Source organism: Tupaia chinensis, unplaced genomic scaffold (genome assembly GCF_000334495.1).
Source record: "Tupaia chinensis unplaced genomic scaffold, TupChi_1.0 Scaffold142061_1, whole genome shotgun sequence".
Lineage (NCBI taxonomy): Eukaryota > Metazoa > Chordata > Mammalia > Scandentia > Tupaiidae > Tupaia > Tupaia belangeri.
In genome coordinates, this window is record NW_006201913.1 from 125,700 (window position 1) to 131,364 (window position 5,665).

The 5,665-nt window shown below is 39.3% G+C and overlaps 1 pseudogene; it reads left to right on the plus strand.

Annotated features, from left to right (window-relative positions):
- The first annotated feature begins 2,904 nt into the window (after window positions 1-2,904).
- Window positions 2,905-3,856, plus strand: LOC102470385 (olfactory receptor 7A10-like; annotated as a pseudogene).
- The last annotated feature ends 1,809 nt before the right edge of the window (window positions 3,857-5,665 follow it).

Genomic DNA, 5,665 nt, shown 5'->3' on the forward strand with positions numbered 1-5,665 from the left:
CCCGGACCCGGTGGCTTAAACCTCACGCCGGGCGCGTGTGCGTCCGTGCCCAAGATCCCGAGAGGAGAAGGGAGGAGAAGGGATTGCGGCGTGACCATCCCCTCTGGGGGGTGATTTCTCGCTTTCTGTCTCTATGTCTCTCTCTGTCTGTCTGGCGAGCGCACGCGCCCTATAGCGAAAAAACCTCTCCAAAAAAAAAAAAATTAAAAAAAAAGCAATATAATACACTGTAAAGTTATATGTAATCCAATATATATAAAGAAGATTATGATGATAATAGAAATAAATCAAAATAAAAATAAAAAACCAATGGATCTAGAGAAGACAGGCTTCTCAATCCTTAAACTGAAGGACATTTTTAATTTTTGTTTTGCCATTTTTGTTTTGCTATTTTATTTTTGTTAGTTTCTGGCACGTGCACTTGTCAGAGAAAAACAGAAAGAGAGAAAGTGAGACATCACCCCTGGGAGGATGGCCATGTGGCAATCCCTTCTCCTCTGTTCTCCTATCAGGATTTTGGGCATGCACACAACATGTGCCCAGTGTGAGTTTCAAATTTCCTGTTCGGGGACTCAAACTGTGGTCAGCCATGAGGGACACCAGTGCCTTAACTGCCATGCCACCTGCTAGCCTATCTGAAGAACTTTTTTGTGGGGAGAAGTTTTTTTTTTTTTTCTATAGGGCACAGGGCACATGCACTCACCAGAAAGACAGAGAAAGCTGCCAGGTCCAAAACTTGAATCAGAATCACAGATGGCCATGTAGGAATCCAAACCCTTAACCAACATGCCACCTGCTGGCCCCAAATAATTCTTGTACATAATACTTTGCAACAGCAGTTCATGAGACATATGTACTGAAGAATCTTCTCTCCTCTAGGTATTCCCATGACAAAAATTACTTACTAGGTGAAAAGATTGTTCTATATTCCAACCTTTATCTAAAGAACTGAAATATAACCTTGTTATATTCTAATGTCTGAGTATACTCAGACTTAACTGCTGGTTCATTAAGAAAAATATTAACTGAACGTTTGTTCCATGTGAAAATCTTACATGAATATTCTCTGTTGTATTCTGATATGTTTAAGCCTTTGTCAGTTATTAATCCATGATGGTAGGTTGATTTGGTAGCCATTCTGGGTACACTGGTTGCCTCATCAATGTAGCTAGGTGATAAGAAAAAAAGGGTATTAATACAGTCCCAGAGGGCCATGGTGCTCTGTGCATGTGTTTATGTGGGTGTTGGTGGCTTCCCTTTGGATTGAGAGCAGTCCTCAGAACAAGGTACTAAGGACTTACATTTTTGTTGTTTGTTTGTTTGCTATATGGTGTGTGCAAGTGCTGGAGAGAGAGAAAGTGAGATATCACCCCCCAGGGGGGATGTCACACTGTAATCCCTTCTCCTCTGTTCTTCCCTTGGAGATTTTTGGAACACACGCACACACGCACACACACACACACACACACACACACACACACACACACACATCTAGCGTGGTTTTCAAGCTACCAGGACTAGGACCACAGAGTTGGCCATGTGATATATCTAGCCACCACACCACCTGCTGGCCTAGGCTCACATTTTCCAAGATGCCTCTATAATAAAGGAGAGCTCAACCATCAGATGATGATAAGGATATTAATTGTATAAACTCACAGAATGCCTTTGCAACAAAATTAATAGATTGCAAGAGGTACAGAGTATGGGCAAAGGTCTCCCTGTGTCTTGAAGTTTCAACAGTAATAGGAAGGCCACTTCACACTTAAACAGCCTGTACAATAATTTCTTACCACTCTCTTGCTCATGGACCTACTTGCACTGGCTCCTTGATGACTTTGAGCATCTAAACCAAGTACAACCTTAAAGATCTTTGCACTGGCTATTTCCTCTACCAGGTGAGATATTGGCACTTAACCTTCTGGCTCCTGCCCTATCTTCTAGAGAATTCTATTAAAATGTCATCTTCTTTGACAGCTTTACCTAGAGTCCCACAAGAAAATAGCATCCTCTATCCAGTCTTGCCTTTATAGCCACCTTCATTTTTCTTCAAAGAACATTTCTTTTTTAAAAAAAAAAAAATTTCTTTCATCCATTCAATCACTATGTATCACTTAGCTTGTAAAGTGAATATTCCAAGAGGAATACATTTCACACCAGTCTACATGTTGTGATCAAGAAATAATCATCTGTTTCAATGCACATTTCAACCACTGGATGTTACATGATTATTTCTTTTCAACAACTGTGTTGGGAGGTAATTGATGTACAAAGGACTATACATAATTGTGTACAATGTAATGCATTTTGGGGTAAGCAAATATACATAATTCCATCAACTGATTCCAATTGATTGATATATATGTATATAATTTATTTAATTTTATTTATTATTATTTTTCGATTTGACCAGAATGAGAAAGAGAGAGAGAGAGAGAGAGTGAGAAAACAAACCACCAGTTCCAGGACCTGAATCATGGGTCTGCCATGTGGGAGTCCAATGCCTCAACCACCATGCTACCTGCTGGCCCCACATATTATTTTCTTATCTACTTATATTCTTTCTCCCTTACTGAAATGTAAGGAGTTATTTTCAATTTCCTCTAGTCATTGTCTGAACAATGTCTAGAATATGGTCAGCAATCAATATATATTCCTCAAATGTAAGAAATAATTTCTTATTAGACTTAGCAAATATGACATCTTAGGCAAAATACTCAGAGTAGGACAGAAATTTCTTAAGGATTCTAGAAATGCCTTATTAGATACAGGTCCATAAGAAAATACAAAACAATTTTCTTGATTGAAAATATCTATTGTAGCATTACAACAGTATCAATAATGCCTGTTTGTATTAAAGTAATCATAATTTTTTTTTTCTTTACTGATACTAACATCCAGCACATGGAACCTAAGAATAACACACAAATTTCAGAATTCCTTCTTCTGGGACTTTCAGAGGAACCAGAATTTCTGCCCCTCATATTTGTGCTTTTCCTCTCCATGTACCTGATCACTTTGATTGGAAACCTGCTCATTATCCTGGCCACCATCTCAGACTCCCAACTGCACACCCCATGTACTTCTTCCTCTCCAATCTGTCCTTCATAGACATCTGTTTCACCTCTGCCACTGTCCCAAAAAAGTTTGTGAACATCCAGACACAGAGACAGATCATCACCTATGCAGGATGCATCACCCAGATGTCCTTTTATCTACTGCTTTCGGGGTTGGACAACTTTTTCTTGACCATGATGTCCTATGACCAATATGTGGCCATCTGTCACCTCCTGCAATACACTGTCATTATGAACCCCCAGCCCTGTGTGTTGCTGGTTCTTACAGCCTGGATAGTGAGTGCCCTGCATTCCTTGTTACATACCTTAATGATATTACAACTGTCCTTCTGTCCACATGTGGAAATTCCCCACTTCTACTGTGATCTTAATAAGCTTGTCCACCTGGCCTGCTCTGACACCTTTCTTAATGACATGGTGATCTATTTTGCAGCTGTGCTGCTGGGTGTGTTCCCCTCACTGGGATCATTTACTCTTACTATAAGATCTTTTCCTCCATTCATGCAATCTCATCAGCTCAGGGGAAGTACAAAGCATTTTCTACCAGTGCCTCTCACTTCTCAGTTGTTTCCTTATTTTATTGTACAAGCATGGATGTGTACTTTAGTGCTGGTGCTACCCACAGCTCACGCTCAAGTGCAGCAGTCTCAGTGATGTACACTGTAGTCATCCCCATGCTGAAGCCCTTCATCTACAGTCTGAGGAATAAAAATTCAAAGAGGGTCCTGAAAATAGTCTTTGGAGGGAAACTTTACATGGACCAATTGTCCTGGAACTGATGAAGTTCCCCTGATTGCAGGGCTCAAAGTATGAGTAAGGTATTATGATTGTTTGATGAAATTATGGAAAGAGTACTCTTCTCTATTTTCTTTATATTTTTCTAAGTGCATAATTTATATTTAAGCATTGTAATCTTTTTAGCATACAATAGCATTTTTCAAAGTATGTGTGCAGTGCATGTTGGTCAAATCATAGGTATAACCATATGTATCATCCTCAACAGATAATTTTGTATTCTTGTGTCTGTTAAATTTTTTGTTTCCTGAGTGGAAGTAGTACTTTTTCCTTCTGTTGATTTTCAGAACTTGCTATTAATTTGATTTTATATCTCTGTAAAAGTTAAGTAACTAACTCTAAAGCTTTCTGATCTCTTTGATATCCATTTTTTTTTCTCTGTCATTTTAATCTTTCTCAAAATTATCCTCAATCTGGAAGTGTATGGTATTCTCAGCTGGGCTGGACTGAGTACCAGTACCTCATGCTGAGTACCTAATGCTGGATAAAGTCTCTTTACAATCTAAATGATGTGTAGCAATTGAATGTATACACCATAATAATAAATAAAATGCAAAAAAAGAGTTATCTTAAATCTTGCATAAGAGTTATTTGTACAAGAGACTGACAGGTAAGGAGCTGGATTCCCACACTGTTGACCACAGTTCAAGTCCCAGACCTGCCAGCTTGCTTTCTCACTTTCCCTTTCTCTCTCTGTCTTTCTGGTCAAATTAATAACAATAAATAATTTGTAAAAAAATTATTTGTACATTTAAATATATCTCATGGTACACTATGGATTTCTTAAGAATAACTTCTCAAGTGACATAGATTACAATATTTTTTTGTCTTTTGTGTTGCTAAGGAAATACTAGAGTTGTATTTATCCATGGAAAAAAAGCTACAGTTGGCAACAAAGTCCATTTATATAATTTGTTGCAAAGGAAAATTTGAGAGCACAATATTTCACAGTTTGGTCTAAAATTTCATTGTCCATTTGTATCATTTTTTTTTTAATCCACCCTCATCCCCATTCTCCATGCTGGGAAGAGGCCTGGGACTCTATATGTTTTTTCTTCTTCTTCCTCTTGTTTTTTATTTTTTTTTCTGGAGGTTTTTCAATAGGGCTGCCAGAAAAACAGAGAGAGACAGAAGATACAGACAGAAAGCGAGAAATACACACACACCCCCCCCCGCACCAGGGGGACAGCCACACTACAGTCCCTTCTCCCTTTTCTTCTTGAGATCTTGGATATGCACACACATGCACCTGGTGTAAGTTTAAGCCATCAGGTCTGGGACTCGAACCACAGTTGACTACATGGGAGTCCAGCAACATAGCCATTATGCCAACTTCTGGTCCTGTACCTTTGTATCTTAACGCTCATCTCAATGAAGTGGACTTTTGCAGCAAATGTGTTTTATAACTGGTCATTGGTATTTATCCTCATCTTTAAGATTTTGTTTCAATTTGAGCTCTGTCCATAGGACCTACCATAGTCACAGACAAAACCAGTCCCCACATTTTGGGAGAAAGGAAGATGTCCCACTGATAAAGGGCCTCCAGCATACAAAACTTGCGTGGAGAGGTAAAAGGGGACAAAACAGCCCTTCTTCAAGACACAGACAGCTCCATGGCTCCTGCGATCTAGCCATTTTGGGAGAAAGGAAGATGTCCCACTAATAACTGGGACTCCAGCATAAAAAACTCACGTGGACAGGCAGAAGGGGACAGAACAGCCCTTCTTCAAGACACAGACAGTTCCATGGCTCCTGTGATCTAGCCATTTTGGGAGAAAGGAAGATGTCCCACT